At 37.2% G+C, this 18,826-nt stretch overlaps 1 protein-coding gene across 1 annotated transcript in view; it reads right to left on the bottom strand.

Moving 5' to 3' along the window:
• Positions 1 to 18,826, bottom strand: part of ICA1 (islet cell autoantigen 1) — a 54,437-nt gene that overhangs the window by 25,900 nt on the left and 9,711 nt on the right. The window lies entirely within an intron of this gene.

Consider the following 18,826-nt stretch of genomic DNA (forward strand, 5'->3'; position numbering starts at 1 on the left):
TTCTTAGTTTGGGATCCCCAAGGATTGCTACACTTCTAGCTTGTGCCTAACAGAAGCCCAAGCAAGGCACCATGCTATCCATGCCAGGAGTGCCATCCCAGGCACAGCTGTCTAGTCAAAACAGCACATGGGTAAAGAGCTTATGGACCTCTGAAATTAAGCAGCAACAGAGGAAGATAGAAGCAGTGGCAGGAGAAGTGTGGAAGCTTTATCCAGTGTTGGATAAAGACATTTGTCTTGTGTTAGGTCCTCAGATCCTCTATTTGCTTTAACTGCCAGTGCCTGAGATCAGAGTTACAACCTCAGTGTAAAAAAGAGAGTTGTGAAGAAAATCATGGGCCTGTGCAAAAAGGAACTTCTAACTGAAATCCAAATACAGGATTACGTGCATTTTTTGCCATAAAGAATTGCTGCAATGGGCAGATATTTAAGTAAGAGATTTTGTAGGGCCTTGAAAAAACTAATCTCAGTTACAGTCATGAAACCCCAGAGAAATTCAACTCATGTAAATGGAAATGTGCCACATATATAACTGTATTTTACCATGGTTAGCTGAGAACAAAATCCCTTTCCTACTCGGTATATCACAGCACTGGTGAAAGCACAGTAAGAACAGCTGTGGCTTTGTAGACTGAAAGTCCAAGTAAACAAAGAATGTTAGTTCTGGGGACTATACTCTGCCAAAGATGGTGAGCCACAATTTAAAAAATAAAAAGTACTACTATATGTAATTATGAATTCCTACTTCAACTCCTTAAGAAAGGAGAAAAAAGTCCATAAAACAAAAGCACCTGTAAAGTTTTAGCTGCAGTCTTTCTTCAGGGACATTTAGCAAAGAACAAGATCAGCATTTATCTTAAATGAACATGTAATTAGTGTCTCTTTTAAAAACTAAAGCATTCATAAAGAGGTGATCCACAACACGTGTAATACAAACCCTTAAGTTTATCACGTTTATACAGATGATTCAAGATACTTAATGCAGCGTTATCAAATGCTACACATTTCTCTTGCCAACCAGGAAAGATGTGATATTATGACAACTATTAAATTAAGGATGCTTTTAGGTTCGTTGATATACTGGGAGTTTATTGTGTTTATTGACCACACACTATATCAGCACGATCTTTTGCTTTTTATCTGTGCCAATAGATGCATTTTCAATTGAAATTATTATTAGACATCTTTTAAGATTACTTGTTGGCTTGAGGAATTAGGGATAAAGCCTTAGTGCTTACAAAGCATAATCTACTTAATACCACACAAGTTATCAGAATGAACCTTTGGTTCTCTACTCGAGGGAAAGCTGATATAATACACACTAATCTTCTTCTCCTTTCTCCGCAATTACTCTCTAAGACATGAGAAACAGGACCTCATTGTGGTCTCAGTATGGCAAATTTTTATTCATAGATTTAAGTTTATTAAAGCTGAACACACAAAATTTCTTGAAAATCCTGGTCCGAAAACTGTCAAGATTTTACTGACCCTAGGAGAACCACCTTGATCCAAACACAACCTGAACATTTTATGATGAACAAGCTTCTAAGCATCTGAAACTAGAGGTGCTAGATGTGAGATTTATATTATACAAGAAAATCTTAAAGTACTCTTGACAGAAAAAATATTATTACTCTTTGTCTTTTTCTAAGCAGCAACCTGGAGCAACCTGCTTTAATTTCCTAATGCAAACACCTAAGTACCATATTCATAAAGAGCATACAAGAAAACATAATTTTGAAAAGCAATATCTTATTCAATCAACAGCTTGATAAACTCTAAGATGCCAGACAAACCTGAAATAATTTCAAAGGACTGAAATGCTACAGTCCTAAATCCTGGGGGCTCAAAAGTCAGATTCTAGAATGCTTTACTGTAAGGGCAAATACGGGATAACACGTTTCCTAAACAGTATCACCAAATGGGTTAGGTTGGAAGGGACCACAGTGGATGCTTTGGTTCAACCTCCCTGCTCAAACAAGGCCATCCCAGAGCACATGACAGAGGACTGTGTCCAGACAGCTCTTGATTATCTTCAGTGATGGAGACTCCACAGCTTTTCTGGGCAATCTGTCCCAGTGCATGGTCACCTGCACAGTAAAGAAGTTCCTCTTCATGTTCTGGTGGAATTTCCTGTGCCTCTTGTCCTACTGCTTGGCACCACTGAGAAAAGCCTGGACCATCCTCTCAGCACTCTCCCTTCAGATATTTAGAAACATTGACAAGGTCCTTTCTCAGTCACCTCTTTCAGAGTCTGAACAGGACCAGCTCCTTCAGCTTTTTCCTCATAACAGTGATGTCCAGTCTCTAAATCAACTTTGTCACCCTGCACTGACCCAGTCCAGGAGCTCCATGTCTCTTTTTCAATGAGCAGCCCAGAACTGGACACAGCACTCCAGGTATGGCCTCACTAGGGCACAGTAGAGGGGCAGGACCACCTTCGTCGACCTGCTGGCGATGCTTTTCCTAGTGAACTCCAGGATACCATTTGCCTTCTTGTTCACAAGGGCATTGCTGGCACATGGATAGCTTGTTATCCATCAGTACCCCCAGGCCCTCCTCCACAGAGCTGCTTACTAGCAGGTATGCTGGAAATCTTTATTTGAACATAAAAATTCTAATACTCTAACATGCTAACATAAAAAAAATAATCCTCAGACCCAGTTAAAAAACTCTATTCAATATTTCAGCTACTGAAACACAGATTTGACATGCACTTTCTAGGAGCCTTTATGTTGTCTACAGTACATCTCTGTCACTACTTTCTTTCCTATAAAATGCAAAATGTATTTTCAGTAGTAGCCTAATTTCAGGGACAATTCAACTAGTGAAGCATCATCTCCAAAATTATGTTGGATAAATGTACTAACTCACTTTACATAGAGTATATTTTTATCTCAGCATTTCCAGCATACAAGGAGAAACAGATGCTTTTAGTCTAATTTGTCACCCAACCTCTCACTTACTCGATCTGAAAAGCATGCACAGTGTGTGTATAGGCTGGAAGGAGGGGGATAAGTAAATCAAGGGGGAAAAATGCCTGGAATATAGCAAACCTTCCTGTCTGGGGCTCTGGGTAAACTCTACCAGCAGATGGAATCAGTGCAAATCTTTGCATTAAATAAGTATAGCACCTTCTGGCATACCTGATCATTGTAAAGACTACATGAAAATGAAATCAAACTGTGGTTTGAAGACCAAGTATTTACCACAGAGCACAACTTAGAGCATTCCTGCATATGGCACAGAAAACATAAGGAACTAGACTCTCAGTTTCCACAAACTCTAGTAATCTCACAGTTTGAGTGGTGCTTTGATAAGGAGCACCCACTACACTTTTGCATGAGCATAACTAAGTAATTTTAATGGTTTATTTTTCCCTTTCTTTTTAATTCAAGATCGACGATGAGCAGTCAGAGAGCAGAAAAGGTAATGTTTTATACAAAATAATGCCTGTAACAAAACTTTTCCACAAGGTACAGACTTTCAACACATTTCACAACCTGATTTCTGTGTGCTTTGGTATACTCTACATTTTGCAGACTTTACTTTGAATCAACTGTTCTCTTGGGTTGGAATAATATTTATTGTATTCATTAATCTCTGCTCCACAATTTTTAAAGAATAACACATTAAAAATTGTTAAAGAAGAGTGAGCATACTTCTGTTCGTCTGCTTCAATCCTGGTTATTAAAATGTTCATTTATGATCTGATGGGAAACACTGACAGAAATTAACTTTAGGAGATGAAATTACTTAAGTGAGCCACGTCTAGCTAAAAGGGAAAACTAATTGAGAGTGTAAACAGATCTAAATGGTATCTTTAAGTCTGAAGCTGAGCAAAACATCTGTTCAAGAATTGAAACTATTCTTGAAATCTGAATTAAGATAATTTTAGTGCAGAACAAGTTCCAGTAATACATTTCTTAAATTTGCCATTTTGGACTTAAAGATGATTGCCTGTGTATGTGCAAAAGCTGTATGCCAACTGAAATAACCGCAAATACCTACTAGAACATTACCTGCCATAATTACCCAGAGATTTTAGATTTAATTGTTCATGACAGCCCTGGAAGCCAGTGTAAGCAATAGAAGAGGAATGCTAAAGTACATAAAAGAAAATTCAGACAAAAAAAATAAAAAAGGGAGAAGCAATGCTATATTGCTGCATAACAGAATACAGACAAATGCATCTTAACATGAATTAGTGTAACAGTAGCTGCATCTCCCTGTATTTACTAGGACCAGATCATGTTTCTCTGCCCAAAAACTCAATACGAAACATCAACTCTCTACAAACAGAACAACCATAAAGTCAAAAAGTGTATCATATTTTCTCCAAATTTTTTGATTTTCAAATGTCCTATTAGAAGATGGTCTACAGCAGCTCTTGAGGAGAGTCATTATCGACTCTTCAAAACTGTCATCACTATTTTAGCTCAGTTTTTACCACAATTTGTCCCTGTGCACTCACCTATCCCCTTGGTGATTCATACCTAAGCCAGCTTTGGAAAGCTTCACAGGTTTTCTAGAAAAGCCTGGCTAGACACCTGCTGTGTGTTTCATCAGAGAGGTTAAAGGCAGTACAAATCAGCAATGAAAACCACAAAATGCTACTCTTGCACTTACCCTCAGGCATGCCTTCCACTCACAGAAGTATGCTAGGTGTGCCTAACTCAGACCTTGACATCCACCTTTTTACTTTGTGGTCTGTGTTAGTGGATGGAGATCTAGCAAACACAAACAACTGACACTAGAATCCACTTCGTATTACCCTGTTTCTCTCCACTGGACTATAAAAGCGAACTCTCATTGATCAATTTAGGTGTAGACATCTACAAAGCCCATGTCTGAAGTTATGTTTAATAAATTCTAACCTAAATGACATCTGGAAAATTATTTCCTTTATTGCTAATAATAACCACAAGTATTTGAATGTGTGCCTCATCTACCCTTTTAATTAATCTGGTATAAGCTTCCAAGCCATGATTCTTGATAAACTCCTGATGAAAAGACTGTGGCGTCTCAACACGTATTGTGGTCTAACCAACTTGTCATCTTGTCCTTGTTAAATGAGACAGATTGACTTAGAAACACCTCATGTTAAGTAGCTTCCCCTAGTCCCTGTATTACATCTTACACATTTTGATACTCTCCTTTCCAGGTTTTCAATCCAGAGATGTGGACTGTGATCTGTGCTTGCTCAAACTGCACCAAGACACACCACTGGCTTACAGCAAAGCTACATCTTTACATAAGGTATTCACAAAAACTTTTACAAAAAAGCTTTCAACTGTAGCTGTAGAGCTGCAATTAGCAGTTTGCTGCTGGGAGAAAAGAATTAAATATACAAAAGAGACAAAATTGTGATTAAAAACACAAAAGAACTCTTTAATCTACAACTTCAAAGATAAACTGTTTTGTTGTGTGTATCTCCAGTCACTGAAGATGAGGCCATTTTGCTCAGGATACAAATATATCACAGATGATGTACAACTACCCTTCTCTGTTCTTTTCTTTGACCATAGAGCCTCATGTTTTTATTTTCTCTTGCCTATGTAGCCTTGCCCTAATTTCTAGCTCTGTTAATATCCTCTTATTATTTTGGGTCAGAGGCATGTCTTTTTTTTCCTATTTGAAATTCATGTCTATGGTCTGGGTCAAGGAGAATGCCATGCTAAAGAGCAGCATTGCTTAATGAACTAGGGTGCAATTTTTACTTTAACAGCAATAGAAAAACCCCTAAGGTAGGAAAATATGTTGTTAAGTACACTGAATTAACGACTATTATTTTTAAATCTCAACAAAGGATTTTTTTCCCCTAAAAGATATACAAATATCTACTAAAGCACAAGACCATGGATATATACCAGGACTTCTCTGTAGATTTTTTTTTCAGTAGTATATGAAATTTGGTCTTTCTGTCACATTTATGCCACATTTCCCTCTTCAGTTTCTCAGTATTTGGCCTGTAAAAATTTTACTGCCTTCAGCCTGTTGGCTCACACACCATGCAACTCCAGCCTGGCAGTAATGAGTAAACCATGGCCAGAACTGCTTACTTCACAACCACTGACAGTCAGCAGATGTCAGCAATTCTCGGAACCCTGTGAGGATATAAGGTTATGGCTGGCTTGAATATTCTTCCTTCTTTCCCCTCCAAAAAACAAATGTTGGTTGTACCATCCTCTGATATATTCAATGATGGCTATCACAGAAATTGAACAGCTCTTCCTCTCTCCTTTATGCAAACAAATAGACGTTTATCTTACTTCTTTCTCTCTTTTTTTTCCAACTGCCTCACTTCCTTCCCAGCCGTGCGTTTATTCCTGCTGTTTTATTATGTACCTTTTTCCATTCTCTCGTGTCTCTTTAAGGATGGGGGAAAATGAGAACCTCCTCACACTTTATGTGGAATCACAAATACTATACAGGGACATGACTTTTCACTCTGTATTTTTCTTCAACCGAAAACCAAGTTGGATATGCAGACACAGATCAGGTCAGTCTTAGGAAATAGGACAAAAAGGCAGGCAACAACAAAATATCTGTCCAAATATGCAAATTAGTTTCTGTAAAAAGAATGACAGATAAGGGTTTGCCAGGCCAGAAAAAAAATAGTAAGGAGGAGTATGATAGAAGGCCATCACACCACACATACCAAACCTGTGAAGGATGAGACTTCAGCCAACACAGGAACCAGAGGGCATTATACTCAACAAGCCATTTGAACACAACATGAGGTGAGGGGATCTTTACACAACATCTGTGTCTGCAGAGCAGGTCTTTGATCCCAGCCAGGCATTGGGTATGGCCAGAATCTGTATTGGCTCAAAAGGCAACTGGATAATTCTACAGGAGAACAAACCCTGTGTCCTGTGATATCTCCACTGGTCACAGCACTAAAAGAAAACACCACTGTGTATTTGCTCTATGCAACTCCCCAGCTACTACCATTGGACACCAGTGAAGAAAGATGATGCACAGACAGTGGATTTTTGTCTGAAGTATAAAGTAGCCCTGAGGCACAATCGCAGGTTAAGGGGACTTTGAGAGTTTGCTCTGCTAGATTCAGACCAGCACAGCATCTTCTAATGCCAGAAGAGCTCTGTTCTGTGATCTAAGGTAGCACAGATACTTTAAATGAGCTTTTTCAATGTAACACCTGTGTAACTGCAGATTTTCCACTACAAAGATTCAAAATTATGAGTTACACGACTTTATAACTGTTAGAGGTGCCAGAGCACATTCAAGCACTGCTTATGCCCAAATATGCTTATGTAACAGAAATCACATGGAAATGCTTCACATATTATAACAGTATGACAGAATGTAAGCTTTACATTCACACAGATTCACCTGGAGGAGGGGTGGGGGCAATTTTGAGGTGGTCCAACATTTCTACAATTAGAACTGCAGCACGGAGAGAAGATCAGATCTCAGACTTTTCAAAGAATTTTGTACCTCCTTGTAAAAGTCTACATATACATTATAACTTGAGCTTTGAATTTTGGAAATCAATTGCCAAAAACTACAGGATTTACCTGGACAGGCCTAGCTTATCTTTCAGCATCCATCACAAATCTCCTCTCTTCTTTCAAATCCCAGAGGGTTGTCTGCCCAGTCAAATGTTTACTCATGGTATTTAGGTAGGGGCTGGAATACTGAACATATTGTCTACATGAAACATGTGGGAAAATGTCTATCTAACTAATTTTTCCCTCTATTTTTAGAGGGTAGTTTGCTAATAATAAATACTGTTGAAACAGCCCTGTTTCTGGGTTAGGCATTTCATCAGAACAGGCCCATCAACTACATATACCCTAAATTCACATGAAAAAAGTTGTTCTGCTATTCAATCAACAAGATGCTCTAATTTTAGATGTCTTAAGAGAATGTGTTTTTTGCCTTGTCTGTTTTAACCTTTTTTGATGCACATTTGACATATTTTCTTCCCTACTGTCAGTACTATAGTACTGCAAAGACATGGATCCAAACACCTCTTAGCAGCAGCAAAGTCTTGCTACATCAAAATTAAATTTCTCTGAGCCATGAAAACTATTTGTGGCAAGTAATACAGCGCACTGTACTAAATAACAACATTCTGAACAGCTGCCCTGAAGCAATAGAAATATACTTCCTCCTCCATTATTAAAAAATAAAATAGTCCCTTCATAGGGAAAAAAAAACCAAACACCACAGGTTGAAAGGTACAGCCCAACAGCAACAGAAAACCTCTAAAGTTTTTTTTTCTAAGGAATTACCAGGAATTAAGGTGGTATTTTCCTTCTCCTTCCTGATTTTCACCCCTCTAGCATGGCCAAGTGGAGGCAGACACACTGTGTGTGTCATCTGGGGAGAGCAACGCCTCTGCAGAATCCTTTCCACTTATCCAGCAGCTGGACACAGCCCTGATCAAAATTACATCCACAGTCCAGAAAGTTCCTCCAGCCAAAAACCAAAGTCTTTAGCTTAAAGTATCACAACAGCTTTCTCAAACAGAACACACAGTGCAGACCCAGAATGTGAATCCAATTTGTCAAAACAAAACAATTACAACAAAATATACCAAAAAATATTGACAGAAAATGCATCAGCTTAAAAAAACCAATTCTATCAAATACAGCATGCAACTGACTCTCGAATACATGGGGTGCACCACTTCTGTAATTTCAACCACTATTTACTGTAAAATGAAGGAAAGTCTATTAAATTTAAGAAGATGAAAGCAACAACAGTCTTCAATTTTTCAGAACCGCACTCAGCCATTATAGAAATTATGATCACATCACAACATAAAAATTCAGACAAAGCAAAAAACCATTCTTGAGTCACCCCATTTTAAAACATTTAAGAGCTTTTGAGCTCACAGCCCAAGAAATGGAGATATGTTACTTTTCTGCAGGTTAGCTAAGCTGCTTTAACAAAAATCTTGAATTAAACAGATACTAAGTGTCTTTACACAAGACTTATTTCAAATTAGGAGTGGCTTATTTGAATTTAAGTTTGGGAATATAATTTTTAAGCTAAAGAGACAGATGCTATACTCAAAACACAGTGAGTGTCTATACAGAGTTCTGTACCAATTCAGCTCCCTTTTCTAAAGGCATCACCTTTTAGAAAAGCAGCATCTCTGTGTAGGCATACATCTTCCCCAGAAAACAGGTCATACGTACTCCTGGCCTTTTCTTTCTAAAAATCTTCTGCATCCCTTCAAATACATAGCCCCACACTCCTTACACATTGCCTAGCAACTTCCCAATTTCCTGCCTGTGCAGAAATAAATCAACTCCAAATAAATGTGTCTGCACTTAACGCAGGATAGAACCTGGCCTCAGCAGCTTTGATCCAAAAAGCTCTAGCCTGTGTTCCCTAGAAAGGTTCAGAGGGAAATAAAGGGATACAGTCAGCAGCACCATCCTAGCTGACACTACTACTGGCTGAATGAGGCCTCTCCTCCTATTTTATCCCATATGAAGACAAACTACTTATGGTCAATAAGTTTAACTTCAAACTGTATCAAAGACGGGAGTTTCAATGCAGTGAGATATAAGACAGCTGAGAGCTGGACTGCACACAGCCTCTCCTCCCAACTCATTCGCACAGGGTCATTACAGGCATGAACTGTGTATGAAAGCAGCTCCACCTCTCAGAGCTTATACCTCCTGGTTACTCTCAGATTATCAGTGAGCAGAGAATACATCATACTCCTGAAACTATTAATATGGACAGTTTCCTCACAGCCATTGTATTCCTTTCTACAGCTTGGATCAATGTGCAAATTTTTTTAAAAGGGAACATGTAATGACAATTTAAATGAAAGGAAGCTAGCAAATATATAACTTCTAGCATTGTTAAAACATCTGCTTTTTTTTTCTATTTTAAGAAGCCTTTTAAATGCATGCTTCAGCTTTCCGTTGTTAACAGGTTTCCTTACTAGTCCAGTCCGGAATGTGTGGTTTAATAGGCTGAAAGGAAAAAAAAAAGACGAAAAAACACTTGTTGGCACTAATGGAGACCTTGAAGCAAGGACACAGAAAGAAAATATTCATGATCAGCAGACTCTTAAATTGAATACAGAATTACATTCATCTGAACAGCATTATTTCAGAATTCAGGGGTAAATTTTTATATTATGAGCCCCAAACGCAGTTCCAGTAGGGCACACACATCTGTCAGTCTGCAGACAGGAGTCATTACCACCACAGTGTGCTTGGGCACACCCTTCCACTCTGCAAACAGGTGCATATCTTCATTCATGGACACACATCCTCTTTAGGGAAGAATATGGTCCCAAAAACTTAGAACTACTCAACTCTTCTGTCCTGAAATTACTACAAGGGAGTTGATAAAAACCCAACAATTCTTTGCATAGATGCAAATAACTATGTATAGTCTGAAAACCAAGAGTCATGTTTTATTAGTATGATCTAAGTCTCTAAGTTGCTAAAACTTATTGCAAAGATTTGTAGCAAGATGCAGGTCAACCAAGATAAATGGCAAAAATGAAGAAATAATATGATCTTTCAGGTTTGAAAGACCACATACAGCTCTAAAGCATGCATAGCCTGGACTTAGTGTTAGAAGTGCTGAGTATTGCCAAGCCTATCATAACTCAATTGTGTTAATCGTGTTAGACAACCTGAGAGCAAAGGATGGCTGTCACACATGGTACAGAGGGGAATGCTGGCAAGTGGAGAGCAATTAAACAGTCAGCCCCTGCAGGAAACCGAGACATGTAATTACTGCTTTTGAACAATGAAGAACAGAGGTGATGGAACATCGTACTATAGCATAAAACAAACATGTCTGTTAGGCCCATGATCGTAGTCATCTAGTAATTATACAGTTCAGTTTATCTCAGATAATGCAGATAATTTGGAGGTCATATTGATTCCTTTAGGTACAGTTCTCCTTTAAGTTCCCTCACAGGGAAAAATATAATTCATATTTTTAATTTCTTTGCATCCAAATTAAATTCTTCAAGAAGAATTTTTGAAGCAAGATTGTTACTTGAATCTGTGTCTCCTCTGAGCAGGCAGATGGGAGAAGTAAATTAGTTGGAAATAGGTAAAGGGAATTGAAAGGCTCAAATTTAGGTGCAGTAACAGTACCCTCATTGAAAGCTCTCTGTAAAACAGTGAGCTGGCCCATATGATTCCCTTAGCCATTGCAAAGGGCAGTGGGATAAACACATGTACAAACTGACAGGGAATTGCACTGACACATGTTGCAAATCCTAGCTAGATGTGATGCCAACACTTTAAGATACTTTTAACAAAATCAACATGATTATCAAGTTCCTTTAATATTCAGTCCCCAGAGAGTCTCACAGTCCTGAGTGCAAAGCCATTCTGTTTACAGTGCTAATGCAGGACTAGAAGTCCTGTAAGTTCAGGTTTTGTGTTTCATTTTCTATCTAACCTTTCAGCACAGAATATAAAATGGCACCCACTAGTAATAATGATTCATTTTTAACACAAAGTCTGTTGTAAATAATCCCATGCACTGTTATTGCTATTCCTGGTTGGCATTTAACATACCTATAAGCATGTCTTCTTTCCATCAAAACAATTTAATTATATTTTGTCAAGATGCAAACTCTGAAAGAGTACAAATTTATAAAAAAGACCCAAATCTTTTTGTGGTGCTCTTCAAACTTCACAGTGTGCTATTACAGACAAAATAACATTTGAAATCTAAGCCGGGTCCAGGCAGAACCCTGAATCAGGGATGGTGGTATATTTGCCATTTTTTTTGTTAGAACAGTACTTTTTGTTTGTTGGGTTTTTTTTAATCCTATCTAATTTGGCTTCATTATGTGAAGGAGAAAAACCAAACATAGCATCTTTTTAATCATTCAGAGCATATGCAACATACAAGTGAACAGCAAAGGCCTTATGAAGTAAAAGCAGATGGACTACATTATGCATGTGCCCAAGCATTTTAGGAAAGTATAAGAAAAATTCCTGGGCAGTGGCGAACATAGGAAAACTTGGTTCTCTTGTGTAAACAGTGTTTTCCCCAACAGCTGTATTCCCCTTCCTGTTTATTCTTCACTTCTGCAGATTTCTCTCAGTTCAGCCACATCTGTATTTCATTTGTTTTTAAAAAATATTTCTTTAGCTATCCTCCTAGCCTTTTCAGATTATTAAGGCTGAGGGAATTTTCCAAATCTCATTTCTCTTTTCACAGCCTACTCTGGTCATATTTTTTACACTTCATTTAGGTTCTGAATTCACAAAATGATCCACATGGGTAACAGGCTTTGCCCACATAGACCATCTAGCAGGGTTTGAGTTTTCATATAAGCAATAGAAATTGTTTAGGCAATCATATTTTCTTTCCCATTTTCAGAATATTTCAGAAAATAGTGTTCAGTTGTTACTAGTTTTTTTTAAAAAAAATCCAGTATCATATTTAATAATTACACATTTCTATAATTATTAGATGTGAGAAAATTCCTGGAGCCTAATTTTTATCACACCATGTTTAAGAGAGTCTTTTTTAATACCGGGACCAAACCCAATTATTACATAGAAGTTAAGACTATTGATTTAAATCACTGATTTATTTTTTTAGAATATTTGTTGTACTCTGTTGAAACATTTTATATTTTGCTATTTAGGTGAACAGAAATTTTTAGGACTTGTCTGATGTGTCTGCCTACCTTTTCTCCAAATAAATAAAAGTCTGAAAATGTACAAATAACCCAAACCTATCTTTTTTGATTTCAGCAAGGTTACATGAAACAAAGTTGTTAAAAAACTATACTGTATCTGTAGTCTAGCAGACTAATTTTATTTTACTTTAAAGCCATTTTTCAGTGTCTCACCTCAAACTCTTTTCTCGCAAAATTAACTGAACAGATGATGGACCACTTCTCAAGGGTAAGCATTAATCCCTCTGGATGCAACCATATTCTACAAGCAATACCTCTAAAGATGATGTAATCTGTTCCAAGAAGTCCGTTTCTATTTTTAAGTGGCATACTCTTATTATGCTTTTAAAAGGGCATCTCTACCACACATTGTTACTCTGCTTTTAACTCAGTAACAATCATCAGTGACATTTAATATACATGAAATGGCTTCAGAAAATAATTGATTTTGTATCATTACATACTCTGAGTCTTACAAATGGTACTTGAAATGGTAATTTAAAGTTGTAAGAGTATAAAATGCTTTTACTGTGAAGAACATTTCTCCTAAAGGTTACATTTTCCAAAGAGGAACATCTTTCCTAACTGCCTTAATATGCTTGAGCATTTTGTATGTGAGATATCTTGTAATGTTTTGGTTTCTCCACTTAATGTTACTAAATAGGATACTGGAAAAGCCAGAATGAACATTATAGCAGAAACTCCTCAAAGAAAACATGCTCAGCACTGAAACTCCATCTGCTTTTACAGGGAGAGGCAATAACCACAAAGCAAAAACTACAATTTTGATTGAAGAGCACTTTTTTACGTGCTTGGTTTTTCACTATCCCAATTTCTAGGTAAATCACTAAATCTAGCATTTCCAACACCATATACTTTCAGATTAAAAAACCTGACTTCAAACTCCATACTCTAATTGCTATTCCCTACCAGAATGACACCAAACCTAGTCTCGATGGCAGAGGCATGTCACAAGAAGTGATGTGTGTAGGTGTTGCTTATCATATTGTAACAGCGGGCCGTTATCTCTAGCTCTGCTATCACATTGCTACACTAAGATGTGGATCTCAGAATGCAGTTTGACACCATCTTGCTAATTTTAGAGGAGCTACAGCTACCTTGCAGAGAGTATAATTTCATCTCCTGGAAGTTCACCTATTCTTCTAGCAAGCAGCAGCAGCAATCCAAATCACCAAAGAGAATAGGTGGGGGCTTTCTTTTAAAGGAGGATTTTGAACAAAGACTGAGAAAAATCATATTTATCAATGTGACAGACTTTACTACCCCAGATTCCTAGCCGATATTATGAAAACCACCATTCTGTTTTGATATTACAGTGCCACACATCTCATATCCAACATATGGTCTACTAAAACAACTCAGATATTTCTGACACCTCCAGAACACAAACACCAACATGGGCTCCTTCACATGCAGGGGCCTCTATTATTGTCACCTCAAGATAAATGTGTGATAAGTTTTCCAGATGAAGTTGAAATTAACTGGGAAAGTATCACCAAAAATCAAACAGAGACAACTAATGTCTAAAACTTTTTTTAGAATTGTTTTTGCTACTTTTTAAAACCCAAGGCTGGTCAACAGTGACTACCCTAGCTGGCTCTAAACATCCATCAATTACACTGCTATTTGTAACTATGACAACTTGCACTCTTTTATTTATGCCATTGTGACTGTCATGGCCAAAGACATTTTTCTTTAAGATGCTGATGTACTTTGCTGTTGGAAAACCAAAAGACTTTCCAGCTTAATATCATCTGCAGATGTAAACAGCATTAGTGTATTTTCTCTTGGTTGGCTTTTAATAATTGAACTACAACATGACCAACAGACACCACCACAAAACTTCGAAGAGGGTCACCCTCACATGAATTGTTTTATTAGATATAGAAAAACACTTGGAAAATATATTACAGATATACAGATTTTGTTCTGGCAGGAAGAGAGTTTAGCTGATCTTTAAGTTGTTTTCCATCCTCAAATTCTACGATCCTCTGAAACTTTGTTTAGTGTTCCTTGGCCAATACTCTCAAATCTCAGCTCCTGAGAGCTCTTATTTTTCTAGTAAAGTTAAATTCACTTTTCCAGTAATCACTCATAAGGAACTACAACAATAAAGATTTGCAGTTTGTTTTCCACTAAATGAACAATTTGGCTAAAAATGCAAAAATATAAAAAATCCAACATGTAGTGTTATTTATAAACCTGTGTTTTTACTTGCTCTTCAGTTTGCTAGCTTCTAAATGCCTACAGATTTCCATTTCACTTTATTTTTACCAGAAACTGAAAATTAGTTTCCAATGCTGTCAACTGCCAAGTCTGTTCTTATTTCAGAGATCAGCTTTGTATTTGTTTTTTCTCCTTTCCTAGGCTTTTTGCATTTTCTCAACTCTCCAAGAGTTTTCAAAAGTAACAGGGAATTAGAAAATTAAAACAATACTCCAGCACATTTCCACAGTGTCTTTAGCTTTGCTGGGCTGTTTGCAGTGGATATTAATGGATATGGGAGCAGCAGATGATGCTGTAACGTGGTACAGCACCTTTATCATCACACAAGCCAGAATGCCCTGGTGCCAGAAGTGATAACAGGCAAGAGGACAGCAGGGGAACAGAGTTGTAGGTCCTGAGCCTTCCTGACAGGCTGCTGATGTATCTTAGCCATACTTGCTGCGACTTTTACAATGAACACATACACATACAGCCAGTGTTTCCCTCCTGACCTTTTAATCAAAGGATTTATTTATATCTTCATTATTTCCCATCTATCCACAGAAGCTTTGAGAATGAAAAGGTATTCGAGGAAAGCTTGCACATGGAACTTCCTCTGCCACTCCCTATATTGGTACATTTATAACAACAGCAGTTTAAGTTATTGTTTTGTCATTATGAGTTCTTCTTGTTGAACTTTCCTTCTTCCCACTTTCCTTCTCTCATGACAGATTTATCTTTAAAATGACATTAAAGGGCATTCATTTTGTTTCAAGTATATAAAGGGCTACAACTAGAAAAGATTGGAGATAAACTGTATCCAAACAATTCAGCTGCAAGCTTGCAAGTTCTCAATATCTGCATGCAAACCAAGAGCTGGGCACTAAGGTGCCATGCAGCCTGTCTCAGGGAGCCCAGCACAGCTCCTGGGTATTTACAAAGATACTCCAGCTTTGGTTCAAGTCTCAGAATGAAGGGGAAGCAGAGGAGTATGAGCACGAAGGAAGCAAAAAACAAATACCGAAAGGATTCATCAGCTTTATCAATGTAGCATGATAAACAACCTATCATGGCACAGATGTAATTTTCTCATTGTTAGCCTAAAGGCCAGCATGACAATTTTTTTCATCTCTTACTTTTTACTTGTTAGGGATGGCACTGAAATGTACAGGTTTGATGAGAAAGTCTATACTGAATTACACGTACATGCATCTGAGAGAGCACGGCCAAGTAAAATTGAATAGCACACCTTCCTGTGCTCCTGCAGGCTGCATGTGGAAGGCTGCTGCCTGGTCTCATAATTTATCACTACACACTGTTGCATTCCTGCTCAGAAAATGCATGGAAAAGCTTAACCTTTTCATAGCTAGAAGAAGGACACCAGCACTTTCGGGGCATTTGGTCTGTATTTTTATAACATCCCAGCACAGTTCGTGTTATAGTGTACAGACAGAGAGAGAGACCAGATTTAAGAACTTTAAAAACCTGCTCAGCGTGGACAATTGGGTAAAAGGATATTAGCTCATTAAAATTCTTCTCTATATCACAGCACTGTTTAGATGCTCTCAAGGAACACTTCAAAGTCTGAACTTGGGATGGAAGACCTCTATAACCAGGACAGCATTGGACTGTTTATAAAAACTGCTAATAGGAAAAAAAGTTACATAGCATTTATAGAACTCTGCAGGGAAAAGTAAATACCTATTTCCTTAGTTTGACTCGAGTAGCTACAATTACATCGATATCTTCAAACAACAATGTAAAAAGGCTGCTCTGCAGTGTTCTGAGACACTCTGAAAGGGGTAGTGTTGCTGAGTCTTGCATACTCAGACTGACGCCTTAAGAACAGCATTAGAAAATTCTTTCAAGTACCTCACTGTTTTGAAAGAGACCTACAAAAATGTCAGTGTTTTAACTCAGATTTTATCAGCTCTGAAAATCCTGACTCAACTATTGATCTTTTAGCCTGAGTTATTCTGAGGGAAGGTATGAAAGGCCCATCTGGATTGATTTAGCTTTGGTCTCCAAAAACAAGTACCATATCTGTATACATAATGATACATTAAGGATTAAATTATAAAAGGCTACATACTTGAAAAACAGTCTTTTAGTTAAATGATATAAATACTGCTGATGCACTAGGTGCATTAAAGATCATTAAATCAGCACTGTTTACTAGAAATAGTAAAAAGAAGTTTACTGAAGTAATACTTTGGATTTTTACAATCAGAAGACTGAGGAAAACTTTCTTTCAAGTACTCTGACAGGATCAGCTTCACTAACTACTTGGTGGTGTATCACTCAATACGCAGCTCCGGCTCCAAACGCTTCTCTCTGGCAATGGTATATTTAAGAACAAAAACCTTTACATGAGTATTTATAACACCTTTCTCAACACAAAACTAGCATGACTTCTTAAATTTTTACAGATCCAAAATAAGCTGTAAAACCTCAGCATTACACTGCCACACTATGGCACAATTAAGATCTGCAAGCGAAAATAGAAAAAAAAGACAATAAAAACTCCTCTACTTTAATTATTTAATTACTTAGGACTACAGTATCCACCATTAATTTTTGTAAAGCACTAAAGCCAAATTTAGATCTTGCTCAGCAACAGCTAACACCTAGCTAGGAACATTATGCTTGAGTATTTTCAGTATTTTGTCCCTGATTAAAAAAGAAAAGGTTTACTTTCTGCAAGTATTAAATCTTCAAAGACTGGCTTGATATGCCTGTTGCACAGATGGGATATGTGGGGAAGTGGATACCAGGGGCATTTCTTTACTTTGTTGGCTACAAAATGTAGAGCTTTTTGTTCTCTGCATTACCATGTGAACTGAAAGGTTTTCAGTTGACAGCCAGTTGGAGAACAGAAATGTTCAAAAGACTTTCAAGTTTGGGGTTTTTTTAACTATTTGAGGTCATGTTACAGAATTTTAGAATCTACTTTTATTTTTTTATGTCAGAATGTAATTTATTTCAGACCTAGAAATATTTTTAAAAACTTAGTATTTCCACATTTTTGCTACTAAGTTTTGTAAGAACTTAAAAAAAGAATTCTTTTTCCTTCTGATCTTGAAGTACAGCAATCCAAGATGTCTGAAATTTCACATCTAAGTTTTTATATTCAGCAGCTAACTGACCAAACCACGTTATTTTAATTACTTTTCCATTTACATAATTTATGCTTTCCACAGCATTTGTTTTGTAAGAAAGCTATAAATCCGTTTTCTATGACCATTACCAGTATTGCTTTATTCATTCTAACATTCCATTTTTAAGTGTTTTCCTAATAAATCAGACATTATACATAAGCAGTCAGCTGAGGCCAAGACCATACCGACTATTTTACCTGCAAGAACTTGCATTACAAACAATTCCCATAGGGCATAATAAAACACATGTCTGGTGCCCCAAGACTTACAGGAATATCCTCTACTGAAGCATTAAATAAAGACTGGATGACTAACTGGGGTACTATTTGTTCCATCTCTTTCTTAATTGCTATTGTCATCACTTTAGTTTACAAAAATGGCACACTTAGATGCCAGTTCTTTCCTGTTAGGATGGTTTATTTAAGCTTTTAAAATCCCCAATTATATATCATCTTCAGACACTTTCAGTTACAGACTGCTTAAGCCATCTATTAACAGGGTTTTCTCTTTTACATATTATCAATCTCTCAGTCATATACATAAATACATGTACACTTTAATACAATTTCTGTTATTAGACCTCCCCTTTCAATTTATGACACAATTTCTGTAAATTTTTTTACTGCCTTTACTCGAAGCATGAGTCACTCAGTTATTCCTAAGATCCTAAGTCTTCCTGATAGCCAGCATCTGTAAACAGCCAACTTGGAACATTACAGACTTTTAAATGTGAAGGTATCATGTGTGTTCCTGAATTGTGACAGGACCAGCCTAAATAAAC

This window comes from Sylvia atricapilla, chromosome 1 (assembly GCF_009819655.1).
Source record: "Sylvia atricapilla isolate bSylAtr1 chromosome 1, bSylAtr1.pri, whole genome shotgun sequence".
Lineage (NCBI taxonomy): Eukaryota > Metazoa > Chordata > Aves > Passeriformes > Sylviidae > Sylvia > Sylvia atricapilla.